Source organism: Oncorhynchus clarkii, chromosome 19 (assembly GCF_045791955.1).
Source record: "Oncorhynchus clarkii lewisi isolate Uvic-CL-2024 chromosome 19, UVic_Ocla_1.0, whole genome shotgun sequence".
Classification (NCBI taxonomy): domain Eukaryota; kingdom Metazoa; phylum Chordata; class Actinopteri; order Salmoniformes; family Salmonidae; genus Oncorhynchus; species Oncorhynchus clarkii.
In genome coordinates this window covers 39,990,724-40,010,988 of record NC_092165.1, presented here as the reverse complement: position 1 = coordinate 40,010,988, position 20,265 = coordinate 39,990,724, and the positions used below count along the sequence as shown (strand labels likewise).

The 20,265-nt window shown below is 41.3% G+C and overlaps 1 protein-coding gene across 1 annotated transcript in view; it reads left to right on the top strand.

Moving 5' to 3' along the window:
* The window catches only part of LOC139375177 (lateral signaling target protein 2 homolog), an 80,688-nt gene that overhangs the window by 13,049 nt on the left and 47,374 nt on the right, over window positions 1–20,265 (top strand). The gene's annotated exons all lie outside the window — the stretch shown is intronic.

The following is a 20,265-nucleotide window of genomic DNA, read 5'->3' as shown; positions in this document are numbered from 1 at the left end:
AGCGTGAGGCTGTAAGTAACAAGAACATTTCCAAGGACAGACATTTCTGAAATTGTCAGAAAGCTTAAATTTTTGTTAATCTAACTGCACTGTCCAATTTACAGTAGCTATTACAGTGAAATAATACCATGCTATTGTTTGAGGAGAGTGCACAGTTTTGAAGAAAGTTATTAATTATCAAATTAGTCTCATTTGGGCAGTCTTGATACAACATTTTGAACAGGAATGCAATGGTTCATTGGATCAGTCTAAACTGCAGCCATCTAGTGGCCAAAATCCAAGTTGCACCTGTGCTGGAATAATACATTACTCTTGCATTTCAAAGATGTATTATCTTTTACCGGCTCTATTGTGTTATTCTCCTACATTCCTTTCACATTTCCACAAACTTTCAAATGGTACAAAGAAACTGCATATCCTTGCTTCAGGGCCTGAGCTACAGGCAGTTAGATTTGGGTATGTCATTTTAGGCGGGGGGGGGAATAAAAAAAGTCCTTTAAAAACATACTGTTTTGCTGTGTAGCCTAATATTGGTGCGGTTGAAGAGAATGGCCATGAATATGTAGCACTAATCCATCCATGGTTAGGTTATGAGTGCTTAATCATCTGTAATGACAGGGTTTTGAACAGAGAATGAACAGGTTTGAGTCCTCTGAACGAGAGGATCAAGGACATCTGACAGCATGGGCAGTTACACAGCAGTGTCTTGACACAGGATGGTCAGTCACTGAATCTGCTGAATCATTTTATCCTGCAAGGTAATGGTTGGTTGTCCTAAAGGAAGGGGACATGAGTTGCAGTTTTTACAGTTGAATCCTAAAACCTCACACCCTCTCGAGACTGATTTTTTTTTTAAAGTCACAACAAGCCAAGCAACTTAGTTTAAATTCAATTGATTAGTTACAGACAATGCATATATGCCAGATTGTAGGTTGTTGGGAGATTAGTGTTCTGACTGGTTCTGCTCCCTTCAATCCCACCATCTATTGTTATCGACAACATTTTTTACTGAATCAGAGCTACAATTTGTCATTATTTTACCACTGACCTTTTCTCTTTTGACATCTTATTTTTGCCTCTGCCCCTTGTGCAACAGTACAGCATTTAGTTGTCACTCATAACAAGGTTGCAAATTTGTCACCATGACCGACTAATCATGAATTAATCTGTTATCTTGGGCTATTTGTCTAACAACGTTTTCCTGTGGGAAGAAAGGGTTGCTCTCATTAATGACTTGTATGACCCTATTTATTCACCATCTGGACTATAGCTTTGGCTGAGCTGCAAAGTGACATGTGTTATGTCTTTATGTATGAAATGGGTGGCTGGAGTCTTTGGCAATTTTTCGTGCCTTTGACACCACCTGATATAGAAGTTCTGGATGGCCGGGAACTTGGCCCCAGTGATGTACTGGGCTGTCCGCACCACCCTCTGTAGTGTTTTGCGGTCTAGGGTGGAGCATTTACCATAACAAGCGGTGATGCAGCCAGTCAAGATGCTTTCGATGGTGCAGCTATATATCTTTTTGAGAATCTGTGCCTTTGCTAAATCTTTTCAGGCTCCTGAGGGGGAAGAGGCCATTTCGGGCCCTCTTCGCGACTGTGCTGGTGTTTGTGGACCATGTTAAGTCCTTAGTGATGTGGCCGTCAATGAACTTTTAAAGCTCTTGACCTACTCCACTGCAGCCCCGTCGATGTGAAGGGGGCCGTGCTCTCACCTCTATCTCCTGTAGTCCACGATCAACTCCTTACTTTGATGTTGGAGAGGTTGCCATGGCACCACACTGCTAAGTCTCTGACCTCCTTGTAGGCTGTCTCATCGCTATTGGTGATCAGGCCTACCACCGTCATGTCGTCAGCAAACTTGGTGTTGGAGTCGGGCGTGGCCACGCAGTCGTGGGTGAACAGAGTGAACAGGAGGGGAATGTGCACACACCCTAGATGGGCACCCGTGTTAAGGGTCAGTGTGGCAAAAGTGTTGTTGCCTACCTTCACCACCTGGGGCGTCCTGTCAGGAAGTCCAGGATCCAGTTAGAGGGAAGTGTTCAGGGTCTCGAGCTTGGAGGGGACTATGGTGTTGAACACTGAACAGCATTCTACAATAGTTATTTCCCCTCTTGTTCAGGTAGGAGAGGGCAGTGTGAAATGCAATTCCGATTTCGTCGTCTGTTGGGTGGTATAGGAATTGGAGTGGCTCCAGTGTGTCTGGGATGATATTGTTGACGTGTCATGACCAGCCTTTCAAAGCACTTCATAATTCCAGATGTGAGTGCTACAAGGCAAAAGTTATCTTGAAGTTCTTGGGGACAATGGTGGTCAATTTGAAACATGTTGGGACTACGGACTGGGACAAGTAGAGATGGAACATTTCTGTGAAGAAACTTACCAGCTGGTCTGTGCATGCTTTGAGAATGCGCTGTGGTATTCCGTCTGGCCCGGCAACCTTGCGAGTGTTAACCTGTTTTAAAAGTTTTACTTACATTGGCCACGGAGAGGGAGATCAGTCACCCGGAACAACAGGGGCTTTCATATATATACAGTGCATTTGGAAAGTATTCAGACCCCTTGATCCACTTTTTGTTGTTACAGCCTTATTATAAAATGGATTTAATTTTTTTTTTCCCCTCAATCTACACACTCTAACTCATAATAAAAAAGCAAAAACTTTTTTTTTTTTGCAGATGTATGTCACATTTACATAAGTAGTCAGACCCTTTACTCAGTACTTTGTTGACGCACCTTAGTCAGCGATTACAGCCTCGATTACAGCCTCTTGTTTACTACATGATTCCATATGTGTTATTTCATATTTTTGATGTATTCTGTTATTCTTCAATGTTGAAAATCGTAAAAATAAAGAAAAAACCTTGAATGAGTAGGTGTGTCCAAACTTTTGACTGGTACTGTGTGTGTGTACAGTTGAAGTCGGAAGTTTACATACACCTTAGACAAATGCATTTAAACTCAGTTTTTCACAATACCTGACATTTAATCCTCGTAAATATTCCCTGTTTTAGGTCAGTTAGGATCACCACTATATTTTAAGAATGTGAAATGTCAGAATAATAGTTGAGTAATTTATTTCAGCTTTTATTTCTTTCATCACATTCCCGGTAGGTCAGAATTTTACATACACTCAATTAATATTTGGTAGCATTGCCTTTAAATAGTTTTAACTTCGGTCAAATGTTTCGGGTAGCCTTCCACAGTCTTCCCACAAAAAGTTGGGTGAATTTTGGCCCATTCCTCCTGACAGAGCTGGTGTAACTGAGTCAGGTTTGTAGGCCTCCTTGTTCGCACACGCTTTTTCAGTTCTGCCCACATTTTCTATAGGATTGATGTCATTGCTTTGTGATGGCCACTCCAATACCTTGACTTTGTTGTCCTTAAGCCATTTTGCAACAACTTTGGAAGTATGCTTGGAGTCATTGTCCATTTGGAAGACCCTAAAGCTTGAACCTTTTTGGGATATGGGGCAGCATTTTCACTTTTGGATGAATTGCGTGCCCTGAGTGAACTGCCTCCTACTCTGTCCCAGATGCTAATATATGCATATTATTATTAATATTGGATAGAAAACACTCTGAAGTTTCTAAAACTGTTTGAATGATGTCTGTGAGTATAACAGAACTCATATGGCAGGCAAAAACCTGAGAAAAATCCAACCAGGAAGTGGGACATCTGAGGTTTGTAGTTTTTCAAAGCTTGTCCAACCGACTACACAGTGGGATATGGATAAAGTTGCACTTCCTACAGCTTCCACTAGATGTCAACTGTCTTTAGAAACTTGAATGAGGATTCTACTATAAAGGAGGGGCTCATGAGACCTGTTTGTCAGTGGTCTGGCAGAGTGTCTCGGGCTCGTGACGCGTGCTCCCGACAGAGTGACCTCTCGTTCCAGTGCTTTTCTTCAGACATAGGAATTCTCCGGTTGGAACATTATTGATGTTTTATGTTATAAACATCCTAACGATTGATTCCATACATCACTTGACTTGTTTCTACAACCTGTAACGGAACTTTTCTGGACGAAGTGCTTGCGCCTCATGAAGATGAATTAGTGGGCTGAACACGCTAACAACAAGTGGCTATTTGGACATAAATGATAAACTTTATGGAACAAATCAGTCATTTATTGTCGAACTGGAATTCCTGGGAGTGCCTTCTGATGAAGATCATCAAAGGTAAGTGAATATTTATGGTGTTATTTCTAGAGGTCTGCCGATTATGATTTTTTTTCAACGCCGATACCGATTATTGGAGGACCAAAAAAAGCCAATGCCGATTAATCGGACGATTTATAAAAAATATAATGTTTATTTTAACTTGTGATAATGACAATTACAACAATACTGAATGAACACTTATTTGAACTTAATATAATACATCAATAAAATAAATTTATAGCCTCAAATAAATAATGAAACGTTCAATTTGGTTTAAATAATGCAAAAACAAAGTGTTGGAGAAGTAAAAGTGCAATATGTGCCTTGTAAAAACATTTACTTTCCTTGCTCAGAACATGAGAACATATGAAAGCTGGTGGTTCCTTTTAACATCTTCAATATTCCCAGGTAACAAGTTTTACGTTGAGGTTATTAAAGGAATTATAGGACTATTTCTCTCTCTACCATTTGTATTTCACACATTTGACTATTGGATGTTCTTTTAGGCACTTTAGTATTGCCAGTGTAACAATATAGCTTCCGTCGCTCTCCTCGCTCGAACCAGGAACACATCGACAACAGCCACACTCGAAGCAGCGTTACCCATCGCTTCACAAAAGCCGCGGCCCTTGCAGAGCAAGGGGAATAACTACTCCAAGTCTCAGAGCGAGTGATGTTTGAAACGCTATTAGCGGGCACCCCGCTAACTAGCTAGCCATTTCACATCGGTTACACCAGCCATTAGGCTAATACGCTTGAAGTCATAAACAGCGCTGTGCTTGCAAAGAGCTGCTGGCAAAACGCACCAAAGTGCTGTTTGAATGAATGATTACGAGCCTGCTGCTGCCTACCATTACTCAGTCAGACTGCTCTATCAAATCATAGACTTAATTATAACATAACACACACAAATACGAGCCTTTGGTCATTAATATGGTCGAATCCGGAAACTATTATTTAGAAAACAAAACGTTTATTTCAGTGAAATGCGGAACCATTCTGTATCCCTAAGTAATTCTTGTTACATTGCACAACCTTCAATGTTATGTACAATTCATAATTCCGTACAATTCTGGCAAATTAGTTCAACAAGCCAGGCGGCCCAAACTGTTGCATATACCCTAACTCTTCGTGCAAAGAACGCTAGAGAACTGACACAATTTCACCTGGTTAATATTGCCTGCTAACCTGGATTTATTTTAGCTAAATATGCAGGTTTAAAAATATATACTTCTGTGTATTGATTTTAAGAAAGGCATTGATGTTTATGGTTAGGTACACGTTGGAGCAACGACAGTCCTTTTTCACGAATACGCACCGCATCGATTTTATGCAATGCAGGACACGCTAGATAAACTAGTAATATCATCAACCATGTGTAGTTATAAAAAACAATCAATCATAGTCACTAGTTATAAGAAGTTTAATGCTAGCTAGCAATTTACCTTGGCTTCTACTGCATTTGCGTAACAGGCAGTCTCCTCGTGGAGTGCAATGTAACCAGGTGGTTAGAACGTTGGACTAGTTAATTGTAAGGTTGCAAGATTGGATCCCCCGAGCTGACATGGTGAAAATCTGTCGTTCTACCCCTGAACAAGGCAGTTAACCCACCGTTCCTAGGCCGTCATTGAAAATAAGAATGGGTTGTTAACTGACTTGTCTAGTTAAATAAAGGTATAAAGAAATATATATATTTTTTAATTGGCAAAATCGTCGGCCAAAAATACCAATTCCGATTGTTATATAAACTTGAAATCGTCCCTAATTAATCGGCCATTCCGATTAATCGGTCGACCTCTATTTCTAACTTCTGTTGACTCCAAAATGGTGGATATTTCTCTGGCTGGATTGGACTCTGAGCGCCGTTCTCAGATTATGCTTTTTCCGTAAGGTTTTTTGAAATCTGACACAGCGGTTGCATTAAGGAGAAGTCTATCTTTAAATCTGTGAATAACAGTTGTATCTTTTATCAATGTTTATTATGAGTATTTCTGCAAAATCACTGGATGTTTTGGAATCAAAACATTACTGCACGTAAGGTGCCAATGTAAACTGAGATTTTTTATATAAATATGCACATTATCGAACAAAACACACATGTATTGTGTAACATGTCTTATGAGTGTCATCTGATGAAGATCATCAAAGGTTAGTGATTCATTTTATCTATATATCTGCTTTTTGTGACTCCTATCTTTGGAGTTGGCCATGACCTAACATATGTTGTGCTTTCGCTGTAAAGCATTTTTGAAATCGGACATGATGGGTAGATTAACAAGATGTTTATCTTTCATTTGCTGTATTGGATTTGTTAATGTGTGAAAGTTACATGTTTCTAAAAAAATATTTTTGAATTTCGCGGGCTGCCTTTTCAGTGGAATGTTGTTGAGGGGTTCCGCTAGCTGAACGCCTGCGCTAGAAAGGTTAACTTCCTGACTGATGTTCTGAGATGTTGCTCCAATATATATACACATAATTTTCCTCCCTCATGAAGCCATCTATTTTGAGAAGTGCACCAGTCCCTCCTGCAGGAAAGCACCCCAACAACATGACGTTGCCACCCCCGTGCTTCACGGTTGGGATGGTGTTCTTCGGCTTACAAGCGTCCCCCTTTTTCCTCCAAAAATAATGATGGTCGTTATGGCCAAACAGTTCTATTTTCGTTTGATCAGACCAGAGGACACTTCTCCAAAAACTATGATCTTTGTCCCCATGTGCAGTTGCAAACTGTAGTCTGGCTTTTTTAATGCTGATTTTGGAGCAGTAGCTTCTTCCTTGCTGAGCGGCCTTTCCGGTTATGTCTCTATAGGACTCGTTTTATTGTGGATATAGCTACTTTTGTACCCGTTTCCTCCAGCATCTTCACAAGGTCCTTTGCTGTTGTTCTGGGATTGATTTGCACTTTTCGCACTAAAGTACGTTCATCTCTAGGAGACAGAATGCGTCTCCTTCCTGAGCGGTATGACTGCTGCGTGTTCCCATGGTGTTTATACTTCCGTACTATTGTTTGTACATGTGAACGTGGTACCTTCAGCCGTTTTGGAAATTGCTCCCAAGGATGAACCAGACTTGTGGAGGTCTACAATTTTTTTTCTGAGCTCTTAGCTGATTTTCCCATTGTGTCAAGCAAAGACGGCCTGAGTTTGAAGGTTGGCCTTGAAATACATCCAAAGGTACACCTCTAATTGACTCAAATAAATATATATATATATATATATAGCCCTTCGTACATCAGCTGATATCTCAAAGTGCTGTACAGAAACCCAGCCTAAACCCCCAAACAGCAAGCAATGCAGGTGTAGAAGCACGGTGGCAAGGAAAAACTCCCTAGAAAGGCCGAAACCTAGGAAGAAACCTAGAGAGGAACCAGGCTATGTGGGGTGCCGGGTGGAGATTATAACAGAACATGGCCAAGATGTTCAAATGTTCATAAATGACCAGCATGGTCAATTAATAATAATCACAGTAGTTGTCGAGGGTGCAGCAAGTCAGCACCTCAGGAGTAAATGTCAGTTGGCTTTTCATAGCCGATCATTAAGCGTATCTCTACCACTCCTGTTGTCTAGAGAGTTAAACAGCAGGTCTGGGACAGGTAGCACGTCCGGTGAACAGGTCAGGATTCCATAGCCGCAGGCAGAACAGTTGAAACTGGAGCAGCAGCATGGCCAGGTAGACTGGGGACAGCAAGGAGTTGTCATGCCAGGTAGTCCTGAGACATGGTCCTAGGGCTCAGGTCCTCCGAGAGAAAGGGAATTAGAGAGAGCATACTTAAATTCACACAGGACACCGGATAAGACAGGAAAAGTACTCCAGATATAAGAAACTGACCCTAGCCCCCCGACAAACTACTGCAGCATAAATACTGGAGGCTGAGACAGGAGGGGTCAGGAGACACTGTGGCCCCATCCGATGATACCCCCAGACAGGGCCAAACAGGAAGGATATAACCCCACCCACTTTGCCAAAGCACAGCCCCCACACCACTAGAGGGATACCTTCAACCACCAACTTAGCATCCTGAGACAAGGCCGAGTATAACCCACAAAAATCTCCGCCACGGCACAACCCAAGGGGGGTGCCAACCCAGACAGGAAGATCACGTCAGTGACTTAACCCACTCAAGTGACGCATCCCTCCTATGGACGGCATGAAAGAGCACCAGTAAGCCAGTGACTCAGCCCCTGTAATAGGGTTAGAGGTAGAGAATCCCAGTGAAAAGAGGGGAACCGGCCAGGCAGAGACAGCAAGGGCGGTTCGTTGCTCCAAAGCTTTTCCGTTCACCTTCACACTCCTGGGCCAGACTACACTCAATCATATGACCCACTGAAGAGATGAGTCTTCAGTAAAGACTTAAAGGTTGAGACCAAGTCTGCGTCTCTCACATGGGTAGGCAGACCATTCCATAAATAAACTCCAGGATGACCTGGAGCCAGTGGGTCTGGCGACGAGAGCATACAGGTCGCGGCAGCTTTCCAATCTTTAGGAATCTCTGACAATATGAAAGAGGTTGATCAGACTGGTAATAGGGGTTGCAACAATGGCGGCGGATAATTTTAGAATGAGGGTCCAGATTGTTTAGCCCAGCTGATTTGTACGGGGCCAGATTTTGCAACTCTTTCAGAATATCTGCTATCTGATTTGGGTGAAGGAGAAGCTGGGGAGGCTTGGGTAAGAAGCTGCGTTGTATGCGGAACTGTTGGCCGGGGTTGGGGTAGCCAGGAGGAAAAGGGAGAAGCTATTGTCGACCCAATCGTATTTTACTGTAAGCCTAAATATCATACCAAATCTCAAAATATGGGAAGGGAGTGTTTCAGTATGACTGATCAGGGAAGTTTGATGAGAATGACCGTTTCAGATTCTACCCTCATAAGAAAGATGGGCCAGCATATCGCCCACTGTCAACTTCGGCCCATGATGCAACACTGTTGGAATGTTCCCTTCTTGAATGTGGAATGCCACAGGAGTAGGCCATAGGGCTGCTGCTATCTCAATAGCTTCTTGTCTTCCTCTGAGTCTGGTGGGCCTTGCTTGTGTCCTCCAGAAACTCCCAGAGGAATGCCATCCTTCTGAGCTAGATTGTGCCCCTAAACGCCAGCCCCTGGCCTGGTACAGCTTCCTATCCAGCTGCTTGTATGTCCTACATGTCATCCTTCAGACATTCATTTGACTAACATGCAAAGGAAGGTAGCCCAGCAGTTTGGTGCTTCAGTGAACTCCGCTGACATTTTGTTGTCACGCCATTCTTGTTTGTATGACAACAGAACATGACAGAAGACTGATAGATGTGCAATTCCACAGTAACCGAATTGTGCCGAGACTAAAATGTTTAACATTAAAATATTTGCCAAACAAAAACCATTGATTTCAAAGTTTAACAAACTTAGAATACAAACCATACAACTCTGCACAAGGACTACTTTTATCCATTTACACTGAACATTTTTACAAAAAAAATACTTTTACTGGAAGAACTATGCAGAATCAAAATCTCCTTCTGTTTATCTCCTTTATGTTTTCCAAAAACTCTTAAATATCTGTTCCGAATTAAGATTCAAAGATGTCTGCAGAAACAATGGGGGTGTGAGCTATGACATGACACCTTGACTTTAAAAAAATTTATCTTTCGGTTATTGAGCTACAGTAAGTGAAGTGGATTTACACCAGGTATCAAAATTGTGGTAATGGAATTACATCATGGGTCCCTGATCTGTACACACAGAAATGGAAATGCATAATTATGGATATGAATGTCATTCTCTGGTAAATAGGTGCTGAAAGTGAAATACCCTCCTTTGCATATTTGGGTATTTATTTTAAACAAGATTTGGTTGGTCTGGACCGGACCAAATCTCAACCAATCATAAACATCTGTTTTTAAAAAGTTTGGACATCAAGAACAGCACAGTAGAGTACAGCACAGAAGAGGAGTACAATACAGTTCATTATAGTGTGCTCAACTCTAGTAGGGCTGGGCGATATGGACAAAATATATCACAATTTAAAATATGATATCATGGTATTTTTAGTTTTTGAATAATAAAAGTTGTATATTGGCTTTGAGTAGTGAGTGATCCTAGGGTGGCAGCACATACATTATCAGGGATTTAAATGAATCTTTCTTTATTTTGTTTGTTTTTATACTGTTCAATTCAACTTCAACCAAAACAAATGTCAGCACTTTTGTCATTTCTGAATTTCCTGCACTCAATTGCAGTGGTGGAAAAAGTACCCAATTGTCATACTTGAGTAAAAGTAAAGATGCCTTTTTAATAGAAAATGACTCGAGTACAAGTCAATCAGTGAAATTCTACTTGAGTAAAAGTATTTTGTTTAAAATATACTTAAGTATCAATTATTTAAAATTCCTTATATTAAACAAACCAGATGGCACCAAATTGTTTTTATTTACGGATAGCCAGGGGCACACTCAAACTCAGACATAATTTACAAACAAAGCGTTTGAGTCCTCCAGATCAGAGGCAGTAGATGACCAGGGATGTTCTCTTGACAAGTGTGTGAATTGGACCATTTTCCTGCCCTGCTAAGGTTTCAAAATGTAATGAGTACTTTTAGGTACCAGGGAAATGTCTGAAGTAAAACGCACAGTATTTTCTTTGGGAATATAGTAAAGTAAAAGTTGTCAAAAATAGCAAAGTAAAGATACCCCCAAAAAACTACATAAGTAGTACTTAGTGATGGTGCCATCTGGTAAAAATACTTAAGTACTTTACACCACTGCTCAGTTGAGAGAATTTTCATACTGCCATGTAAGGCTGCACAATATGGGCAAATCTAGGATTTATTCTTAACCAAATATCGCAATTGCGATTTGACTTGCAAAACTGTTGGAATAATGGAAATATATTGACTATTCTAATTCTATAGTTAGAATATAACAGTGGGCACTTTGAATACCGTTTTGTTTGAGATGACAATTAATTAAAATGTCAGGGAGGAGTTATTGTGACAGGGTAGGAACTAAAGTGCTGATAAGTGTTTCCTAGAGGACCTTATAAGTTTTGGCTACATTGCATGTTTTCTCCTAGCCACTTCATGTAACTAACATATCCTTGCTTTGCATATTCCTCTTTGATGTAGATGACACTGTTGCACATACACCATGCTAATTTAAGTCTACACCATCACTGGTATTATCAGGCTGTATTAGCTAGCAACGTTTGCTCTTACTCAGTACATTTTATTAGCTAGCTAGCTAGCTATTAGCATTAGCGGCTAACGATTAGCGTCTTACAAGATTTAGGGCAACTAGCTAAGAAAATACAAACTAGCTGTTTGCTGATGTAAGAAACATAAACGAATAGTGTCATTATAGAACGATAATTGATTACTATTAAGAAGCAAAGTGTAAACAGCATTGTCATCGACATTGTTGCATGTGCTGCGTTGACCATTGCAGACTGAACGCAAGTGTCTCGTTGAGGAACAACAAATGCGCTCCTTGAGTGACAGGGGGCGTGGCTAGGTGTGTGTGGAAAGTAGCACAGAGAGAAAGAGCGAAGAGAGATGACTTAAGTAGCGAAGTAAACTATACAAATTGACATTACACGTGGCGTATCACATTTAACAAACCAAACATTCAAATACCAGTATAGAAAGTAACAACCCAACCCGGTCCCTGCATCAATACCGGTATATGATAAAATACGGTATACTGCACAGCCCTAAACTCTAGTGTTCTCTATTGTAGTGTTAGGATACCATAATGTTTACTTCGATTCCAGGTTTAGTATCACAATACTCGATACCAAAATGATACCACGGCAAGAAAATATGGCATAATAGCAAAAGTTACAGAATGGGTCTTTATCCAGACAGAAAGTCAGCTACTACTCAATAATTGGGCATCAATATCCATTTCGCCATAATTTTTTTACTTCAACATTTTCAGAGATAGCCATGTATGCATTTAATGAATCGATTATGCAATCAATTTTACTTTTTTACTAATCTAACTACATAACAATGTCATTTATTTTGATAAACTGGGTAAATCAAGATATTGTCTAGGCATAACAGGGTTTTCGTTAGGAAAATGCTGTACTGGACATTTTCACTGGCAGCATTTTAATTTGAGAAATTGATCAGTCACATAAATTGGGTGCGTAACCTGATTCGGGCGTCCACCCGCGGTGCTCAGAATGACAGAAATCACATTTAGATGATGGTTATTCGCCTTAACAGAACATGCAACTCGGGGAAGAGCACTTTGAAGATGTTAGAATAACTGCCACGTTTACTTTTCCTCAGCCTAGAAGATGAGTAATGAACAGCAAAATCCCTAGCCTATGCCAATCTAACATACAAACGCTTTGAATAACACATTCACTACATGGAACAACAGTCCCTTCAAAAAAAGTATTTTATATTATATATACTGTACTTCCATAAAATGTTTTTGGCTGGTACAGGGGGACTTTCAGACGAGAGGTTTGTGGGCGTCCTAGAACTAAACAGCCGATATGTTTGTGAGAATCTCTCCTTTCCACAAAGGGGTCATAGAAGTGTGTAGCCCAAACTGTTCAGACGCTACAGAAAGAAGTTGGCAGATCAGCTGTACCGACTTCAGACACTTGTGGGGGTCGTAGAGCAAAACGGACAACACCATTGTGTTCATGAGTCATCTTTCCATAGAGGGAAGTAGTTTTAGGTTTTAGAGACGTATTAGGCCAAACCGTTCAGGCGATTTTGTGAGAACGATTTTCGGGATGTATTATGGTCTGATAAACACTGTTCCAGCTCTGTCACCTTTCACCGCAGAAGTGCGACCATAGGCGGATGCGGTGGATTGAGACGGATCCAATGCTAAAAAAACTCATCTCTAGCTTCAACTGATAGATTTTTATGCTGACATCGACCTTAGGCGGTTTTAACCATTTTGAGATTTAAAAATGCTCATATGCACAATTTAACCAGGTGCTCTAGAAAGAGCTCTCCAAAGTGACTGCAGCAGGCCATTCAGTTTGACTTCCCAACTAAGTACATATAGCTAGCTACTTAACACTTTATTTTAGCCAGAAATTGCAAAGAAAAGACATTCTAGCTGTTTGCAGACAGTAAGATACACAAACTAATAGTGTATTGAACGCATGTGGATTTATATTAGCAAGCAAAATGGAAAAAATATATGGCAAATAGAAACTGGCTGGACATCTGAAATAGATGGGAAATAATAAAGGCAAATCTATTTTAAAAAGTGTGTGGACACCAAAAAATATATGGTGGATGGGAAATGATGCGGAGAATTACATTGATGGAAGCTACAATCGATCTGCAATATTAAAGCTGATCTACCCCCTTAAAAAAGGTGGAAAGCAGCATTGTTATCACCAACATCTTGTCATCTGCAGCATTGACCATGCAGACCAAGTGGTTGCTCTCCTTGAGGGAAGGGATGGGGCTGGGTGTGTGTAGAGGGAGAGAGATGGCTCAAGTAGCTAACGGAGTAAACTATAAAACTGACATTACACGTGGCGTAACACATTTAAACCAAACATTGAAATACTGTTATACAAGGTAAAGTAAAAACCCAAACCGGTCCGTGCGTCAATACCGGTACATAGGAAAATATGGTCGCTTTGTTGTTATGGGGTGTTGTGTGTAGATTGATTGAGGAACATTTTTTCTTTAATCCATTTTAGAATAAGGCTGTAACGAAATGTGGAAAACGTCAAAGGGTCTGAATACTTTCCGTATGCACTGTATGCCTTTAATTTCTCCAAAATATAGACCTATCTTTCATTTCACAACAGATTTAACATGCACCTTTGAACTTCACATCTTGGTGCTCATGGTTCCTTTTACATGGTAAATTCTGTCTTTCAATTCTACTCCAGTTTTTTGAGCATGAACAACCTATTGTTTCAGTCTGAATTTGTCATCCATGATGCACCATCGTCTCAGCTACCCTCCTGGCTCAGAGGTGGTGGTTTACAGCAGCAGGCACTTCTTTACCGGTGTTCTGTGACCTGTGCTCAATGACCACGCTGAAGATGGGATGGCCTGTGGTGTGAAGACTGTTTTTATGCTTTAACTGTCTCTGACAGGGCTACTGTCATTCTTAGAAAACCACACAGGCCCTCTGTTTCCTCAGCTGCTTGTCTCTCTGCTCTACTGCTTTTCATTTAGTACCGCGAGCGCGCCCACACTGACTGCCTTTTCTCCTCTCTATCAACCTCTGTCTGGAGCACTCACAATCTGCCATTTCCTCTCTAAATATCAGCAATGTAACACCCATTTCTCTCATAGTACAGCCATTCCTCTCCCCTCCATTAATGTGTATGATGGATGTTCTGGTAGTTCGGTGCCTGGTTGAGATGTGTTGAGAGGCAGGCCATTGATCCTTCCTAGTAGTAGAACAAACAGTTTTTTGCATTTTGTAAATCTTTAAATCCTTTGCTGCCTTTCTCCCAATCTTAGCAGCTGGGCCTGCAGCCTCTTCCCATCCTTCACAAGTTAGGGATTTATAGAGATAGAGCATGTACAGTCAGGTCTAAAATGATTAGCACCCTTGATAAAGATGAGCAAAGAAGACTGTGTAAAATAAATAAAATAAATAATACAAATATTGAGTTATATTGTATTCCCCCCAAGAAAGAATATTGGTAAATTATTTTATACTAATATTTGCTCAGAGGAAGTGATTTTACAAAATCTCAAAAAGATAGGGGTCAAAATTGTTACCCCTGTGTAATACTCGAGCACCCTCCCCTTGCAAGGATAACGACACTGAGCTTTTTTCTAAAATGTTTTGAGATTGGAGAACACGTTGGGAGGGATCTTAGACCATTCCTCCATACAGAATCCTTCCAGATCCTTGATTTCTTTCATCTGCACTTTTTTTTTTTTTTTTTTTTTTTACCTTTATTTAGCCAGGCAAGTCAGTTAAGAACAAATTCTTATTTTCAATGACGGCCTGGGAACAGTGGGTTAACTGCCTGTTCAGGGGCAGAACGACAGATTTGTACCTTGTCAGCTCGGGGGTTTGAACTCGCAACCTTCCGGTTACTAGTCCAATGCTCTAACCACTAGGCTACCCTGCCGCCCCACTTATGGACTGCCCTCTTCAATTCAAACCACAGGTTTTCAATCGGGTTCAAGTCCGGAGACTGACATGGCCATTGCAAAATTTAGATTTTTGTGGTCAGTAAAAGAAATGTGGGGTGAGTTTTTATTTTCTTCCTAGAAGATCCACCTACGGCCTCCTGGCAAAGGCAACCAGGTTTTTAGCTAAAATGTCCTGGTACTTGGTAAAGTTCATGATGCTGTTGACTTTAAAGCTGCAATATGTAACTTTTTCAGTGACCTGACCGAATTAACATAGAAATGTGAGTTATAGATCTGTCATTCTCATTGAAAGTAAGTCTAAGATGCGGTAGACCTGTTCTATTTGCACTAAGGTTTTTTTTTTGTGTGTGTGTGTTTTTTGTTGCCTTTTTTACTTATGGGTTTTGTATACCAGCTTCAAATAGCTGCAAATACAATATATTTGGTTATGGAATATATATATATCACACACACAAAGTATGTGGACACTCCTTCAAATTGGCTTTTTCAGCTACACTCGTTGCTGACAGGTGTGTAAAATTTAGCGCACAGCCACGCAATCTCCATAGACAAACATTGACAGTTGAATGGCCTTACTGACGAGATCAGTGACTTTCAATGTGGCACCGTCATAGGATGCCACCTCCAGCAAGTCAGTCAAATTTCTGCCCTGCTAGAGCTTCCCTGGTCAACTGGAATGAGATGTTCAGTTCGGCAGGGACTGGGAGACGAGTCAGGACCTCCGACTGGGGCGAAGGTTCACCTTCCAACAGGACAGCAACCCTAAGCACACAGCCAAGACAATGCAGGAGTGGCTTCGGGACAAGTCTCTGAATGTCCATGAGTGGCCCAGCCAGAGCCCGGACTTGAACCCAATCGAATATCTCTGGAGAGACCTGAAAATAGCTGTGCAGCGACGCCCCACATCCAACCTGACAGAGCTCGAAAGGATCTGCAGAGAAGAATGGGAGATGCTCCTCAAATACATGCGTGCTGAGAGAGAGTTTTCTATAGCTGTTTTTCAGTCTCGGTCCCAGCTTTGATGCACCTGTACTGACCTCCCCTTCTGGCAGGTATTTTGCCCCCGGCAATGCGTTTTTCAGACCGCACTACCCTCTGAAGAACCTTGCGGTTGAGGGCGGTGCAGTTGCTGTACCACGCGGTGATACAGCCCGACAGGATGCTCTCGATTGTGCATCTGTAAAAGTTGTTTTGGTGTTTTAGGTGACAAGCCAATTTTGTTTCAGCCTCCTGAGCTTGAAGAGTTGCTACTGTCTGTGGATGGACCGTTTCAGTTTGTCCATGATGTATACGCCGAGGAACTTAAAGCTTGCCACCTTCTCCACTTGTGTCCCGTCGATGGGGGCGGGGTGCTCCCTCTGCTGTTTCCACGATCATCTCCTTTTTGTTTTGTTGACTTTGAGAGGTTATGTTCCTGACACCACACTCCGAGGGCCCTCACCACCTCCCTGTAGGCCGTCTCGTCGTTGTTGGTAATCAAGCCTACCACTAGTGTTGTCTGCAAATTTGATGATTGAGTTGGGGGCGTGCATGGCCACGGAGTACAGGAGAGGGCTGAGAAGAGTGCGTACTCTTGTGTTGAGGATTAGAGGGGTGGAGATGTTGTTTCCTACCTTCACCACTTGGGGGCGGCCTGTCAAAGTCCAGGACCCAGTTGCACAGAGCGGGGGCGAGAGCGAGGGTCTAGAGTTTGGATGGGGACTGTGGTAAATGCTGTAGTCAATGAACAGCATTCTTACATAGGTTTTCCTTTTGACCAGATGGGATAGGGCAGTGTGATGGCGATTGCGTTGTCAGTAGACCTATTGGGGCGGTAAGGAAATTGGAGTGGATCTAGGGTGTCAGGTAAGGTGGAGCTGATATGATCCTTGACTAGTCTCTCAAAGCACTTCATGATGACAGAAGTGAGTGCTACTGGCCGATAGTCATTTAGTTCAGTTACCTTTGCTTTCTTGGGAACAGGAACAATTGTGGCCATCTTGAAGAATGTGGGGACAGCAGACTGGGATGGGGATTGATTGAATATGTCCGTAAACAGAATAGCCAACTGGTCTGCGCACGCTCTGAGGACGCCATCTGGGCCGTCTGGGCCTGCGAGGGTTAACACGTTTAAATGTTTTACTCACGTTGGCCACGGAGAAGGAGAGCCCGCGGGCTGTGTCAGTGGCACTTTATTGTCCTCAAAGCGAGCAAAGAAGTTATTTAATTTGTCTAGGTTTTCTTTTTGTAATCCATGATTAGCTGTAGACCATGTCACATACAGTGCCTTGCGAAAGTATTCGGCCCCCTTGAACTTTGCGACCTTTTGCCACATTTCAGGCTTCAAACATAAAGATATAAAACTGTATTTTTTTGTGAAAAATCAACAACAAGTGGGACACAATCATGAAGTGGAACGACATTTATTGGATATTTCAAACTTTTTTAACAAATCAAAAACTGAAAAATTGGGCGTGCAAAATTATTTAGCCCCTTTACTTTCAGTGCAGCAAACTCTCTCCAGAAGTTCAGTGAGGATCTCTGAATGATCCAATGTTGACCTAAATGACTAATGATGATAAATACAATCCACCTGTGTGTAATCAAGTCTCCGTATAAATGCACCTGCACTGTGATAGTCTCAGAGGTCCGTTAAAAGCGCAGAGAGCATCATGAAGAACAAGGAACACACCAGGCAGGTCCGAGATACTGTTGTGAAGAAGTTTAAAGCCGGATTTGGATACAAAAAGATTTCCCAAGCTTTAAACATCCCAAGGAGCACTGTGCAAGCGATAATATTGAAATGGAAGGAGTATCAGACCACTGCAAATCTACCAAGACCTGGCCGTCCCTCTAAACTTTCAGCTCATACAAGGAGAAGACTGATCAGAGATGCAGCCAAGAGGCCCATGATCACTCTGGATGAACTGCAGAGATCTACAGCTGAGGTGGGAGACTCTGTCCATAGGACAACAATCAGTCGTATATTGCACAAATCTGGCCTTTATGGAAGAGTGGCAAGAAGAAAGACATTTCTTAAAGATATCCATAAAAAGTGTTGTTTAAAGTTTGCCACAAGTCACCTGGGAGACACACCAAACATGTGGAAGAAGGTGCTCTGGTCAGATGAAACCAAAATTGAACTTTTTGGCAACAATGCAAAACGTTATGTTTGGCGTAAAAGCAACACAGCTGAACACACCATCCCCACTGTCAAACATGGTGGTGGCAGCATCATGGTTTGGGCCTCCTTTTCTTCAGCAGGGACAGGGAAGATGGTTAAAATTGATGGGAAGATGGATGGAGCCAAATACAGGACCATTCTGGAAGAAAACCTGATGGAGTCTGCAAAAGACCTGCGACTGGGACGGAGATTTGTCTTCCAACAAGACAATGATCCAAAACATAAAGCAAAATCTACAATGGAATGGTTCAAAAATAAACATATCCAGGTGTTAGAATGGCCAAGTCAAAGTCCAGACCTGAATCCAATCGAGAATCTGTGGAAAGAACTGAAAACTGCTGTTCACAAATGCTCTCCATCCAACCTCACTGAGCTCGAGCTGTTTTGCAAGGAGGAATGGGAAACAATTTCAGTCTCTCGATGTGCAAAACTGATAGAGACATACCCCAAGCGACTTACAGCTGTAATCGCAGCAAAAGGTGGCGCTACAAAGTATTAACTTAAGGGGGCTGAATAATTTTGCATGCCCAATTTTTCAGTTTTTGATTTGTTAAAAAAGTTAGAAATATCCAATAAATGTCGTTCCACTTCATGATTGTGTCCCACTTGTTGTTGATTCTTCACAAAAAAATACAGTTTTATATCTTTATGTTTGAAGCCTGAAATGTGGCAAAAGGTCGCAAAGTTCAAGGGGGCCGAATACTTTCGCAAGGCACTGTACGTCTCATGTTTGAGCCGTTGCGTTAAGACTCTACTCTGTCTCTACTGACACTTTGCTTGTTTGAGTGCCTTGTGGAGGGAATAACTACACTGTTTGTATTCGATCATGTTTCCAGTAGCCTTGTCATTAAAATCGGTGGTTCGCGCTTTCAGTTTTGCACGAATGCTGCCATCAAACCACATTTTCTGGTTATGGAAATTATGTGTGTGTGGGCACTGTATTTTTAGAATATTTTCTACATTTATTGAAGATTAAATACTGTACAATCAAATGTACATAAGTATTCACACCCCTGGTTCAACATGTTAGAATCATGTTTGGCAGTGATTAGAGCTGTGAATCTTTGCACAATATTTTTTTAATTCAAGCTCTGTCAGGTTGTTTTTATCATTGCTAGACAGCTATTTTAAAGTCTTGCCATATATGTTCAAGTATATTTAAGTCAAAACTGTAACTAGGCCACTCAGGAACATTTGTCTTGGTAAGCAACTTCAGGGTATAATTTGGCCTTGGGTTTTAGGTTATTGTCCTGCTGAAAGGTGAATTAATTTCCCAGTGTCTGGTGGAAAGCAGACTGAACCGGATTCCTTTTAGGATTTTGTCTGTGCATGGCTCCATTCTAAGTTAAAAAATATATATATATATATATCCTGGAAAACTCCCCAGTTATTAAAGATTACAAGCATACCCATTACACGATGCAGCCACCACTATGCTTGAAAATATGGTTGGTGGTAATCATTAATGGATTGTATTGGATTTGCCCCTAACATAACTTTTGTTAATTTGAATATACAAAGTGTTAATTGCTTTGCGTCATTTTTTGCCGTATTACTTTAGTGTCTTGTTGCAAACAGGATGCATGTTTTGGAATGTTTCACATATTACAGCCCAGTAAATTTCGATCCACCCCTAAGTGTGAAACATTTATTTCCCTTCCATATCAGAGATTTTCCTACTTAATATTCAACAAGTGTGTGTGTGTGTGTGTGTGTGTGTGTGCGCTTTGTCAGTACCTGATACCACTTTCAACATGGCTGTGTTTATTCAGTGGATAGAGGGCTATATGACATTATAGAGTAGGCCTATATGCTTCCTATATCACAACTGTAGGTTGATAACTGTTTTTCT